This window comes from Serinus canaria, chromosome 1 (genome assembly GCF_022539315.1).
Source record: "Serinus canaria isolate serCan28SL12 chromosome 1, serCan2020, whole genome shotgun sequence".
NCBI lineage: Eukaryota > Metazoa > Chordata > Aves > Passeriformes > Fringillidae > Serinus > Serinus canaria.
Genome location: NC_066313.1, coordinates 60,963,926 through 60,979,612, shown reverse-complemented (window position 1 = coordinate 60,979,612; position 15,687 = coordinate 60,963,926).

Below are 15,687 nucleotides of genomic sequence, written 5' to 3'. Positions count from 1 at the left end.
GTAGCAGTGTGACCTGACTCAAGCTCCCCAGGTTTGGGGAGTTTCTTTGTCACTGTTTGTCATTTTTTTGAGCTTGGGGCAGCGGGAGGGACACACACATTAACTGCAGGAGCTCCCCTGCCATCTTGCCTTTGTTCCCAGTGACCATTTGGTATGATGCATAGGAGCAGTTGCCATATTGCCTTTGTATGGAGAAGTCACATGGGCATGACCTGTGCTGGATGTCCATCATCTTTTGTTCCTCATTGGCGGTGAGCACAATTTTGTGGGTAAAAAACCCTCTCTTTTTGTATGCCTTTGCAATTAATATCGCTGTCATTATGTTTATCTTATTTCAAAGCTTTTCTCTTTCAGTAAATTGAAGAGTGGAAAGAGAAGTGGGGCTTATCTCAAGTTCAATTTTCAGATAGTGTTGAAATCAACACATAAAGTTAACACTGAAAAGTGTTGGAATCACTAATTTTGTAGAAATGAGCTTTTAGATTCAGTTTGAGCAAAAGTTACATGAAATCTTTTGTTCATGTATTAATCAAGATGCATCAAAAGCTGATGGGGAGTAGTCAATTGTGATAGTAAAGCAAGGCCCTAGAAGCTCTTGAACTAGATCAAGCCGGTGGCAAAATGCCATCTTTGATCTCCCAGTTTCATGGGTTAGATCCAACCCAGTAGTGGACAATCACATAATTTACACCACCCTTAACCAGAAAGGGCCTTAAAGATATATTATTTGAGTCACTAAAAGATTGGAAGATCTAAGATGATTCTTTTGAGGTAAAATAATAGATAAAGCCAATTCTGTCCCATTTATAGAAGAGCAGTGGCCTTCAGTTTGGATAGAATCTTACTGTACAATCCTTGGTACAGCCCATTTAGCACCCAGCTGGCTCAAATGCATGTAGGACACATAGAAAATACTTACACTAAAAAAGCTGTTGACCATGTAGAGTGGAAATAATTAATTACTGACAGGCATTTGAATCCAAATCCCTCTCCATTAATAATACAAATGGGAAAAGAAAGAAACAAAGTATATTAACTTATGAAGGAATGTGATTGGCTCTCATTTTTGCAAGCTTGAGAACCAGATTCACTGATTTACTATAAGTACTTCAGTTGCTTTTCTGTACAAAGAAGTCATGAATTTGGTTTAATGGCAAAACACTAAACTGAGTCTACAGCTGTGTTCTGTTCTTAGAGTAGTATAAACCATCTGGAGAATACTATTAAATGTCAACCACGGAATCAAGTCCATATTCTCAGCTGCCTTAATTTTAGTTTTTCCTAGTAATGCCAGTTTTTACCATGGTGAATATGTATAAGAGTCTTCATTAAGTCATTTTTGCTTAAATCAAATTTTTGGTTAAATGAAGACAAGATGACAAGCTGCAATAATTGTTCAGTTCTAATTGTTGTGTGAAATATGCAGCAAAAATTCTAACTAAAAAACAAACCTCCCAACAAATCTGTAGAATAGAGAAAAATCCTGGTCTCCGGGTTCCTGCACTGTCTAGGTCTGATGGATCATAAATAATGTTATAGACCTACAAAATAATAGAATAACCTGAGTGGGATATCCGTGGCCATATTGAACTAAAGGGTGTGTTTTTAGGATCAAAAATATATCTGTGGGGAAGGCCTACCATTCTTGTATCACAATGAAAGAAAGGACAGAAGTTTAAAATAAAATGCAGAAAAGATGAGACAGAAGTTGACAATAAACATTGTGATAATATACTCATGCTCACAAAACCAGATGAAGTTTATGCTACATTTTCACCTTAGAGATTGAATAAAGATATTTTCAAGATTATAAAATTACCACTGAAGTCATAATAAGCTGAAAACAAATCCAACGAAGAAATAAAAACCAAAAACCAAGTCTGTGTTCCCAGGCATGTTTTCTGTTCACATAATGGAAATGAGGAATATGAGATAAGAGAAAATCTTGTTCCATCACCCCATCAATGCTTTTGCCAAAGGGTGCCCTTTGACATAAAGTTTTTTCTACTAATAGAAATTTTAATATTTTTCCAACTTTAGCTTATTCATGTAAACCAGAAGAAAAAGTTTTGAACCATCATAGATGTACTAGGAATTGATAGAATTGTGCATATTACCTATGTATATATGTAAAAAAAAGTGTTTGTATATGCATGAGATTCCTAATTACTACATTTAATAATAAATATTGTCCCTTTCATTTGAAGAATTGCTTTATTTTTAATATATTTTAAAGCCAAATATCCAAATTCTTTTTTTCCTTGATTTCTATTCATAATCATAGCTACTGTTTAATTTGCACCTGTAGTTTTTTTATTGTTTTTGTTGGGTTTTTTTGGTTTGGTAGAAATCTCTGATTGTATTTGTGAAGAGAAATTTCGCTTTGACTAAAGAGAAATTGTAAGCTACAAATTAATTCAGTTTATAAAACTTCCAGCCAACAGATTTTTCTCATAATATTATCTAGAAAATTAATTGTTTGGTGATTGATTGGTTCTGAAATTTAAATTAAATTAATACTACGGAAGAATCTGGGGATTATTTAGGGGGAAAAACAACAACAGAAAAAAAGGCCAAATAAGAAATATAGAGATGTATTTGCTTGATTTTGCACAAGAGTGGAAATCAGCACCCATTTTCATCTGATTTTTTTTTACTTCAAAAAATCCCCAAACTCTAAAAAATTTCACTACAGCAAGGAAAATAAATAATAACAAAATATTTCTAAGACATTTTTGTTAAACAACTTTGTATTGCTGTGTAAAATGTTCTTCCTTAAGTCTAATTATCCATTATTCAATCAAGCAAAATGGCAAATGCAATCAAAGTTCATTGAAGTAACCAAAAATTCCAATCAATAGACTCAGGCTGGTAAGTATGGCACCTATAAAATCTTGTACTACACATTGTATAAATGCTTGTGTGTTGTTAGAGTGCTACTCATCTACACATTTTAAATTCTTAATATGTATTAATTCATCTTTGCAGATAAATTTGTTCTTTTTTGTCCTGAATTTCCAGTAATATTGTGAAACTAAAAATGTAGTAAAGTGACAGCAGATTCTTTAAGAGATAAAGTTCATTTGCACAGACTATGATAAGATCTCGTTTTTCCTTATAGATTTTCTTGTACAAACTATTAGCTAGGCAATCTGTGTTTTGATTTTCCTTTATTTGCATTGCCTTTTTGCTCACGAGGTATTTTTTTCTTGCACTACTAATTTTTTCCCTTATAATGCTTTTAATTTTTAATAACAAATGTTTTTGATTTATTAAAATTTGAAAAATCTACTTTTCTGTCCTTTATACTGTGATTTAAATTTCTAGTGCAATATCTGCTCTACTACTGGCCCTCTGAAAAATGGTATGAGGACAGCCACAATCCTAGTTTTCATTTGGTTATTTACATGAGATTAAAATTACCACAGGTTCCTGGGCTGAAGTTCTATCTTCGACAATCTACCTGGCCGTTTGTCTCCCTGCAATCTGTTTGACATGGTAAGACATCTTCAGCAGGAAACTGTAAAACTGTAGTCTGTGTGGTCTTCAATGAAAAAAACATCCCTCTACAACAGCAGATATATTATTCTGTTGTACCATGATTACTATGACTCTTAGTCCCAGCATGTCAAATTTAGAAAATTTGACTCCTTCAAAACATCCTGTATACACAAAATTTATTTGCCTGTTGTGGCATCTAATGCATCAAGAATTATAAAATGTAGCATTCTTTTTTCTATTAAAACAATAGTTTGGTATTGTATGGTCTCCACTAAAGAGTATCAAGAGCATTCCTGAGCTCTTTAACTCTATTGCTTATGTACACATGTTGCTAAATGTCTTAAATTGCTTTAATTATTTATTAACATGGTTTTCCAGCCATTACCCAAATAATTTATAATAAGTTCTTGAGAGTTAGGGTGGGTCACAGACCACTCCCAATACACAAATTAAGAGTGTCTATACTTTCTCTGGAGTGTATAAGAATTTAATAGTATGGATACTAGCTGTTTTAAATTAGCTGATGTGACTCAGAGAAAGAGCCCTGGTGCTTTTAATATATTCCTTTAATTCATTGAGATGTGGTTTTCAATTTATGTGTTACAGAGATTTATGCATAAACCTCTACAAAACTGAAGGATTTAATTTGCTAGGAAAACTATTTTCAGTCAGGATTATTGCTCAACAATTTGCCCGACCATTAGTTTCACCCTTCATAAATGCTATTTTTACTACTTTCCAGGGGAGAAAAGGATTTACTAACACCCAAAAGACAGCAGTGTTTCTGATATGCCTTATCAGGTGCCTATTCTCTGAGAGAAGCTAGAACTGTGATTATCTGGCAAGTTCGTGGATTACAGAAAATCCCTTGGAGGAAGTTGTGTGCATGACTGTAGCCTCAGGAGAAAGGAAGGGCATAGAATAAACCTCTCCTCTGACCAGCATCTACTTCACAGAAGGACAAGCCTGAGGACAATCATTTTTTTGGGACTGAATCCCAGATGAAAGAGCAATCCCAAAATAAGACACACTTTATCTAGTCAACTTTTCAGCTTAACTGAATAGAAAAAGGTCTTTGGTTAAGAACTAAAATAAAGACAGTCAGGCATATTCAATTTTCCCCTCCACTCACCTCCTATAGTTTTGTCTTTGAACATAATCACCCCATTAACAAAAGCTTTGTAAAAGCAGTACATGTTAGGAAGACTTCATGCATGCTATGGTGTTAGTCTAACATCAAAAATTATTTCAAAACATATGGTCTTAAGTAGGAGTATTGCCCACTTCTGTAGGATCCCTAATCCTTGCAAGGCAATCTATGTTAGTATTGTTGTTTTGCCATTATTCAGATTGATAATAATAACAATAATAATAATATCTATATCAATTTTACTTTGGCCTGGAAAACTCAATTATTTAAATGAGTTTAAATACTGTTGTTCTAGGTTTGCTGTTTCTCTTTTCTGCCCTCTGGACAGTTAGACCCAAATTGTTAGAAGCATTTGTATGGATGAACTTTGGATATGTTATTCTAAGGAAATTTTTGGCGTTAGTACCTATGGGTTCAGCTGTAGGAAGGACACAGATATATGGAAAGGAATACAAAGAGGAATACAGAATATGAAGAGGAGCTATGCAGGAAAAGGAGCAGTGGGAAACTGGAAGCTTCATCAATTCACTCAGATCAGCTACAGAAGTTTCTAATTTATTGGTTCCAGTGACTTAGTGTGAAAAGTCCTGGGAAACTTCTCTCACATTTGCTGTTCTGGGGACCTGCTCACAAATTTGCCTGGCTCCTCAGTTGTTGTAGATTTGAGCCTAATTTTCTTTCTTAAAATTCAGTGCTCATGTACCATTAAACTAAGTAAACTCATTAATTATTTCTCTAGATTCTACTAGTTCATTGTGGCTGTTCCACATTTCAATATTTTTCTCAATTTTTCAATGAATTCCTCTCTATCTGCAAGCAGGTCAAGGATGGCTTCTCCTCTGGTTGGTCCATGGTTGGCTGTCTTCAGTTACTAGGAGATAATTCCTCTCCAAATGGTGTTTTGTGATTCTGAGTACCTGCAAGTCTCTAGTCATATACCATCTGTCATTTCTTCTTTGTTTTTAATTTCTTGAAGCTTTACCTAAAACTGAATCATTAACAAGGGTTTATGGATTTTCCTCACATGTAGGGCTGGAGTTTTCGAGAGGATCAAAGGAATTATGCACTTATCTTTGCTTGGGTTTGTTTAGAGTTGGTTTTTGGTTTCTTTTTCTTTTAGTATGGAGTAAATTAGATTTACCCAATGATGTGGGGCTATTTAAAATCCTAATAAGAGTTCTGATTCTAACTAACTTTTCATTTATGTACCCAATTGTCTCTGTATATTAGAATTCTAGTTGCAAGGATCATCTTCCATAGGCACACTTTCAATGAAGCACATTATGTTATTGTGATAGCATCATTTAATACTCTTTTTGTGTCTTCCTGTTATCTTCTCTGTTCTGTTTTTGCAATTATCAAAGTATGTAGTTTGTTATTCACTCATTTTTTCCCTCAGATTTTTTTTCACCATGTACTCTATATAAGATTCTACTAATGTTCTTCTAATATACTAATGTTTTATTAGTAACAGTTTGGATTTCCAGAATGTACCAGATGGAGTTAAAAGGAAGCTATTTTCCCCTCTTCTAACTGCTAACAGTTGTTTAACACTTTTTTGAAGAAATGTAACAATTCTGAACTTAGGTTAAGTAGTCATATGTCAAAATATGGTAAGTCTCAGCTCAGACTACTGCAACATGCAAGACTTGCAGCTGTTATCATTAATAATACAGAACATGGAGACAATTGTAATATCTGTTGAAATCCTCAGTATCATAGAAATTATGATCAGCAAATCTTTGACATGATTATTTCATCAGTCTATAGTTTGTGAATACTAATAAGATGTACTTTTGACACAGGCATCATGTCTGGACTAAAAAGCCATTACCGAAATTATAATATAAATAAAATGTGGAATGAAAGGCTAATAATGAGTGTGCCAGATGTTATACTCTGAATGCTTAGAATATTTATGGACTGCTCCAGTCAGATGGTGGATGCTCTGGACACATGGAGCATTTGAGAAATACAACATTGGAATATAGTGAATAATACAGTATGATACAGATGTTTTCTAGGGGATGGTAGTTACTGCATTCCTGACTAAGCACTGGAAAGAAAATTGGAATTTCAGTCATGTGGAAAAGGGGTGTTGGTGCACATTCTACTACTGGTTAAATAGCATTCATCTTTTCACTGATGACTGGAAAACAGTACTACTTTTCATCTCATTCAAAAACAGAGAAAGACAGAAAGGAAACAATCAAAATAGACAGCCAAGCACTTTCAAGAACCCATTAACTGAATTATGAAATTAATCTGTCAGTATTATGCGTGCTAAATCATATTCTTAAATATATGCAAAACCTATTTAATGTAATGCTTTAGTGTACACATTTTTTTCGCTTTTGGTTTGCCCCAAACAATGTCTGTGTTATTTGGGAAGTTGTTTTGTCCCTGATTAACTCTGAGAAGAAGACAATATCTGTGTGTTATAACAAATAGTATGCAATAGAAGTGAGAAGTGTAGCTGTAAGGGGTTAAAGTTTTGTGTCTAGCAGAAAAGCATTCATTCCATCATGAAAAATCATGACCAAATCATGACCAACAGTAGGTAGTCCAATGAGATCATTAAAAAATGAGAGGGAGAAGTAACTTTGACATTCATCAATACTTCATTATTTTTTCTCAAATCCTGGAACTCATTAATCTAAACTGAAGACTACTGGTTATTTTTAAGTGTTGCACTGCTCCTTGCTGAACTTCATGAACTTCTTATCAGCCCATTTCTCCAGCCTGTTGAGATCCCTCTGGATGACCATTAGTAACTCCTCCCAGTTTGGTGTCATAAGCAAACTTGCTGAAGGTGAACTCTGCCTGATCATCCAGATCATTGAGGATAAGCAGGACTGGACTGAGTACTGACTGCTGGAGTACACCAGTAGTCACTGGTCTCCAACTTTCCTCTGTGCCACTGATCATGACCCTCTTGGTCTGTCCATTCTTCCAATTTTCAAAGCACCTTACTGTCTACTTACAGAGCCCATATTTCATCAGCTTGTCTATCAGAATCTTAAAGGAGACACTGTGAAAAATATTGCTGAAATTGGAGTAAATATCTGCTGCTCTACCCTCATCCACCAGGACAGTCATTTCACTATAGAAGTTTGTCAAGTGTCTTTGTTCTCCTTAGTGAAACCTTGCTGGCTATGGCTGAAAATAGAGTTTAGATTTAGTTTATCTCCTTAAAGACCTTCAGAAGGACTGAGGCTGACCTGTCTATAGCTCCTGGGTCCTCCTCCTTGCCCAGTCCAAAAATAGGAAAAGTAGTTACTTTCTTTTCAATGACAATAGCAAGCTCTCTCAGAAATTGTGGGTTCATCCCCTCATGGATGATGAATTTATGTATGTCTGTTTTGCTCAAGTAGTCCCTATATGATTCTTTTCCAGCAGCTTTCATCTTCTTTTCTCCAAATTGTTCCCCTTGTTTCTGATACCTGGAATTCCCAAAGGCTGGGTTTTATAGTAGATACTACATTTTCTAGGCAAAGTTGACATTCAGCACTTCTGCATTTTCCTTTTCTTGTGAACCATATCTCTTTCATTCAACAGTTATCCTTGTGTTTGTGTCCCCCGTTTGTTTGTAAGCACATTGAAAAGGAATAGAAACCTCAGGGTTTTTTTCAGCCAAAAAATATCATGCTGTGACACATAAAAATAGGAGACAATCACCAAAGAGATGTAGCTTTTTAACATACTCTGTGTTAGCTGGTGAAATACAAAAGACAAATTCTAGTCTATTAAAGAATTTTCTAGGAAAAAAAGCATGGGACATTATTTTAATTAAGAAGAATGACCAAATGATATCATTGTATCTGTTGCAAAAGTTAGCTAGAATGGGTTTGGGGTCAGAGATTAAAGTTTTTCTGGATCCTGTAGTGAATTTGGTGTGGGATGAGGGATGTCTGGATGAAATAATATTATCCACTATCAAGGAGTTCTAGAGTGCTATTAGAATGTGAAAACTAGCTGAGATATTCCTAGGAATTATGTTCCAGATAGAATTTCTAACGGGTAATTCTCTGATAAAGACAAGCAAACATCACTCTATCTAGAAAACAAGGATGTCAGTCATACAATAATAGTTTGGAGTAAATGCTTAAACTCAAGACTTCTAGTGGGGTGTATCACAGTCATTAAATGAACACTGAGGGAAACTAATCTCAGAGCTTTTCATTAGCCAAAAGTTCTGAGAAGTAGACTGCAGTTTCCCAAAGTCATTGAGGAAACTAAGTCTCATTCAACAGTGAAAAAAAAAAATCATCCAAAATCCTGAATGCCTTTGTGAATCTTGGCCTGAGGCAAAATTGGTTTAAACTATGTCTTTTATTCAGGCTGTTAGGGATTTTGAAATGGACTTATATTACTCTGGAGACAGATGTCAACCATCCATTTATAAGGTGTCCTAATATGATACTTTTTCAAGCCCATTTCTCACAAGTTTTTCACTATTCATGAAACTGTAGAAGTCTACTTCAGACCAAGAGAAGTAAAGACAATTTTCTAGCAGGGCTGATGAGCTTGGGGGTTCAGAAATGCACCTGAGTAGTGAAATATCTAGTTCAAAGACTTAAATGTAGTGTTTGTTAAATACTAGAGAGAATGTATTACAGAAAAAGTTAAACTGAAAAGGCTTTGTTGGAATTTGTTTTGGGTGGTTTTCTTTAAAGAAAATTCCTTATAGACCCAGTTCTTATGAGGAAGAAATAAGAACCAAACCTCCAGTGCAGCTTTAGATATACTCAAAACATTTCATAGCTGTTTAACTCTTTAAAATGGGGGTGAAAATGGAAGTTTAATATCTTCATTTAAACCAATATAGTAGTTTGTAACTTTACTAAATATTGGGAATAATTATAGGTGTATTCTCTGGCAAATAAATAGTTGGCCAAATGCAAAGTTTTAGCTCTTTTTCATCCTTGAAATTACATAGCTAGTGAAGTAGCAAGACCAATTTTTCTAAGCCAAGGAAAATACTGCTGCTATGTTATGGTTTGCATTTATGATTTTATTTGATGCAAAGTTGATGAGTTTGAGTTTCATTAGGATTTCTTTTGAATTACCAAATCATTTGGTGCATATCATTCCAGAGCCAGCAGATGATACGAGAGTTTTGTCATTATTAGTCTGAGCTATACATGAAACAGTGACCTAGAGGTAAAAAGTGTCCATATTATATTTCCAGTTCCCTCAATGAAACAGCTCATGCAGGGCTCATACTTAGTAATAATAACAGTTATACTGAGCAGAAAAACTATAGGTTTTTTTGGGGTGTTTTTCTCTGGGTTTTTGTTGTTTGGTTTTTTTTTTTTTTTTGCCTCTCAGGTAGATTTGTTGCCACCAGCTTCCATATTCACGTCTTACAGGGTTTTGGGTTATAAGGCACAGATCAGAAAGTTGTATTCAGAAAAAATGACAGGTTTCTGGGGATTATTTTTTAACTTCATATTAAGGAGCTTTTGGTGTCAATAAAAGATTTTAAGGTATAACACCAAAGCTAGAAATTCTTTATGTTCACAATTATGAAGTAATTGGAAACAAAGTCATATGCTAACATTTGTAATGCTGCAAGGCTTGAGACTTATATAAGGCAAATCTCAATATGTTTCCCTTCCGTAAAAATTTACTCTAGAGGTCATTCTTCTATACCATTAACATATTTTTTGAACTCTAAAAGTGGGCAAAGCAGCTGTAAACAGCAGAAAACCAACTCTGTGATCAGATGGTTACCTTGTAATTCAAACTACAGGATTTATGAATGGATTTTGCTGTATGAAGAGATGATGTGAAGGGTACCCTTGTTGCCTGCTGTGAGAGCATTCATTTAGACTACATATAGATGAATAATATTAAGAGAAACAAAGAATGACATCCATATTGCCTGACCTGCTTGAATTTTGAGGAACAGGCACAATTCCAACAATGTGACTATTGAGCCTACACTTACATTAATACTTTGTATACCATAAAAGCTTTTAATGTAGAATAATTGACAGAATATTTCTCAGCCCCAGATAGGGGCACCCACGCTATGGACAGATGCCACGGCCTTAAATGGTAATTCAAACTCCATACAAGTTTATTAATGAAGAATTAATCCAAACTCCACATGAAACAGAAGTTCTTCAAAAACGGACTAGGTTGCTGTGTGACAGAATGCAAGTGTAAACTAACTCAGAGGTATTGCATACATGGGGGCTCTGAGAACGTGGATTTTCTTATGCTGAGCAATATGCAGCATTTTGCACTAGGTCTGGTTCTTTTGCTAGTTTTAATACTTTTGTAGCAAATATACTATTAATTTTAGTATTAATTTTATTTTGTCTCTTTCTTTCCTGTAGTTCTTTAAATATCCTGGTGGAAAGTTATTAATAACACCTACAGAAAATGTTTTAATGAATAATATTAGCATCTTGTGTGAGGTTTGTGGTGTTTTTCACTATGTATGTCTGACTAAATAAGTATCCTGACGGCATAATCCTTTAAAATAAACTATATAAAAAACATTTTTTTTTTTATACAGGAGACAAGAAAGTCCAAATATTTCAGCTGTCTTAAAGGTGATCATTGAAGGAAGTTAACAACAATTTTAAATTGGTATCTAGATGTTTTCATTTACATTACACAAATTTCATGGGCTCTTATAAGTAGGAATTTGTACTGCAAGCTCTCCTGCACTTTCTATTGGTCTAGGGTATTTTTATTAATAGTATGAGAAGATATTGAAATGAGCAATTCAGCATTTTAGGTAAAAGTCAGAATACAGAAATTAAAGATGCAATTGCCCAAATATAATTTTGGTGCTATTTGATAGGATGTTTGACATATTTACCTGGGGTAAACAGGCGTGAGACAAAATCTATAGAAATTCATACTTGCCATTTTTGCTCATAGAGATACTGCCAGGGGACAGGTGAACTCCTAGGTCATCTGTATAATTGTAGGTCATCTCCTAAATTTAAGTGACTTAATAGACCACGAATAAGCATTAGTAATTTCTGCATGTGATGGTCTAATCTTTCTTTTAAATCTAATGCAAAGATTCAATTTCTAGTTTAGTTGAATAGGTTTTTTATGTTTGAGTGACATTTTCTTGCTGCAAAGCAAGTACTCTGAATGTGGGATTTTTCCATATTTTTTGTCGTTAACCAGTTTGACTATTTCTAATTATGTTTTCCTTGCTGTTTGTGTGTATCTTTTTGCAAATAAACACAAAGAAACCACATGCAGTTTTGCATTCAGCTCACAGAGGTATAATCTGTTCCCTTTGCTGGAGGAAATCCTCGGTGATGTGTTGCCAATATTTTAACAAGAGACTCTCACAAATCATTCTCCCCTTAAGCCTGTGTTAAATCCGAGCATCAGGAGTATGTGTACTCCAGGGAGGAATGGCAATAGACTCATTTGTTTCCAATTTAATGTGAAAATGCATTCTCATAAACATAACCAAGAAAGATAGGATCTTATTCGGCTAACAGACTGGTATGAAGCTCCTGGAAATATCCAGACTATGTTCCTTAGTAAAAACATACAGATGAAAAGCCTGTGTGCAGATGGATTTACTAGGACAGCACTGTGCTTTGAAACAGCATGTGAGCAATGCTTTATTCATTATCTACTGAGGTGTAATGCATCTTAAGGTGTTTGTTTTCCTCACTATGGTATCCTTAATTCGATAAGCTCCTAGAGTTCCCAAATTAAAAATATTGCATAGATGGTACATATACACACATACACACAAAAAGCCTGACTAAAAAATTTTGTATATTCTGATAAAAGTTTCCTCCTTTTAAAATTGCATAATGACACCCCTATAATACCACTTTTGTTTGTGAATTTTTCTTTCCGAGGGCAATTACAAGGGCTTAGCAAAGCACTATTATATGAGGATTATACTTAAGAATTTTCAAAGAATGACACTAACAGAGCTATATTCCGAAGGATCTTCACACAAATAAGTGATGTAGAAAGGATGCAAACACTCTGCATAGGTCTTCTTCTGATAGAGGCTGAGAAACTCTAATGAGAGCCATAACCTTTAGGCTACCATAAATTTGAGGAAAGAGATCTGTTGTTCTATGCTGTTAGAACTGTTTCACATTGCACAGATAAGTGAATTATTTATCAGATGGAAAAAGAGGGATGCAACAGACGCAACTGTGACACATCCTGTTCTCATGTGCTGTACCAGCAGCGTTGTGTAATTTAAAATGGTGGCATAGGCTTAATTCTTCTCTAAGGCCATGAAGCATACATCTCCTCAAGAGCAGTTTTAATCTAGTATTTGCATGAAATATTATATTAATTATGCTTAATTTTGAATAGAAAAAGTATTTATTAAAACTATCCATACCCTAATCATGAACAGTCCCCAACAATTTGAATTAAAATATGCTTACTTTTTCTGATAAATATGTACATAAAAATGGCATGGAAAGGGAATCACTTGTAAGTTTAGCCTGGAAGAAAGGAGGGCCAGGAGATGCTTTATCCCTCCCTACCCCTTCCTGAAAGGAGATTGTAGTGAGTAGGAGGTCAGTCTCTTCTCCCAGACAACAAATGACAGGACCTGACAAAATATCCACAAATTCTGCCAGGCAAGGTTTAGATTGGATATTAGGAAAAATTTCATCACTGCAAGGGTGGTCAAGCATTGGTATAGGCTCCCCAGAAAAGTGGTGGAATCACCATCCCCGGAAGTGTACGAAAAATGCATGGATGTGACGTGACACTTAGGGATTAATTTAGAGGTGGACTTTGCAGTGCCAGACTCAATTGAGGTTGGACTCAATTTGTGACCATAGTGCAGGTAGGAGACAATCAAATATTAAAAGGAGAGACAGAGCTACAGACTGGAAGTTCACTTTCCTAAATGCGCAAGAACAGTGATTGAAAAACCAAAAATGAGATATGAAGATTTAGGAGCACACATAAACTCCCCCTGGGAGAGGTGCAAATAGCATGAATCTCTTTATCTTTGTGTGTGCCTAATTTATTACTGTTTACATCTCTTGTATTTGTCTGTTGTGCTGAATAGCATTTACATAATGTCCTGGTTTGGGACAGGACAGTGTTAGTTACTGCAGTTGCCAGGAGTGGACAAGGCTAGGACCCAGACATAATTTCTACATCACCTCCCTTCATTTGCTGAGGACAGGGGTGGGGCTCTAGGTCTGGCTAGTGTGGGGAGGAAGCAGCCCTGGATTTTCAGGGCTTGTCCAGGAGAGGTGAATAAACGTGATTAGTCCAGCTTTTTTCTTATGTGCTCTGTTATTAGGACTTTGCTATAATTGTTTGCTGTTTTACTTATTAGCTGTTTTCAATAAACTATTCTTGTTTCAACCCATGATCTTTACCTTTTGAGGTAAAGAACTGGTTGCCTCCAGTTCTTCTCTCTGTTCTGTCTCCCATGGAGAGGGAAGGAGAAGTGAGGAAGCAGCATGTGGTTAAGAGCAGTTTAGTGGGAACACTAAATTAGAAACTACTGTTCCTAAAAAACATCTTTATTTGGCACCCAACATCAGGTACAAAATGTTGGGGCGACAACAGGTCTGCCCAGAGCATTTAATCATTTGCTGGTTTAGGTAATGAACCATGGGTCACAATGTTACTTGGTACCTAACTCTGCATGTATTCCTTTAAATGCAACATGTACTACTCATGATGTGATGATATTTTTCAGAGCAGGGAGAGGGATCAAAGTTGCTTTGTTACTGTACTGTGTAATTCCAGCTTATGACATTCTAACATCCAGGGCAATGAAGGTCATTTGGGATGTGTATTCATTGTTGGTCTCCTATCCTTACCTCACGTTATGTCTCTAAAAGTCTGTTAGCAATCATCCCCCGTGCAGTCCACACCATGCTTAGAGTTACAAAAGAGATATTTTAGGGCGGTCTTTCAGACATATGCCCCGAAGTTGGATATTCAGAAGTGACGTAGAAGATGGGAGAAAATGGGCCAGTTCTTGAAGGATGATTCTGCTCCAATGGTTTGAAAATTCACCCTTGAACAACTCATGACCCTGATAAAATGGCAAAATTTTTGAAAGAAAAATGTTCTTGCAATTCCAGAGAGGTATGAAGTTATGCAATGAGTTGAGCCTCAGCTACTATTTACCAGACACTGCTCATCACTAGACAGCAGGTTCAGGAGAAGTGGGAGGAAAGCAGACCTAGAGTGACTTTGACCACTAAAACTGAAGCTGAACCAGGAGAACAATCCATTTTATTAGCAATTTCCCTTAGACAAAAGAAGAATTCAAGACCAAATCAATTTACTTAGTGAGGGATGAAGAGGAGGTAGGGCCCTCACATCATTATTATTTATTTGCTGTTTCCAGAAAATTGTTCTTATCTCAACCCATGATCTTTACTTATTGAGCCTTATTGAGCCAATTTTCCTCTCCCTTCCACTGCAGTAGGACTGGGAGGGGGAGGGAGGAGTGAGACAGCAGCTTCTAATTTGGAATGTTAAGTGGGAACACTGAAATGGGAAATACCATTCCTAAACCATGACACACACCTGATAGAACAGAACCATGCATTCTGGATATCCTTAAGAGGTGATATATCAGATAAATTTTGGCCCCCCAGAACTAAGTGAATATTTTGACATGGAAGTCAATGAATTCAGCATTTCATTGGTCTCCTGTCTTCTCTGAGATGCATAACATTAGCCATTCCAACTATATATTACAAAACCACATCATTATTTAAGATCTGTCCTCTAACTTTCATTCCTTCCTGCCAACAGACTACTGTGTGTGGTGGTGCATACTCATTTTCACTTAATGGTCAGGAAATTGATTAGGATGCAAAGAGGACAACAAAGTTGATGAAAGGTTTCCCAACACTCACTTGCAGGGGAAAAAAAAATCCTTTAAATATGTCTAGCTTGGTTAAGATATAAAGGAAAGGTGATCTGATAATGTGAAGAAATATCTGATGCTGTCAGCACTTCAAATGAAAATATAGCAGACTGTTACAGGAAGAATTGGAAGGAATGATATAAAAATACCTACATGAAAA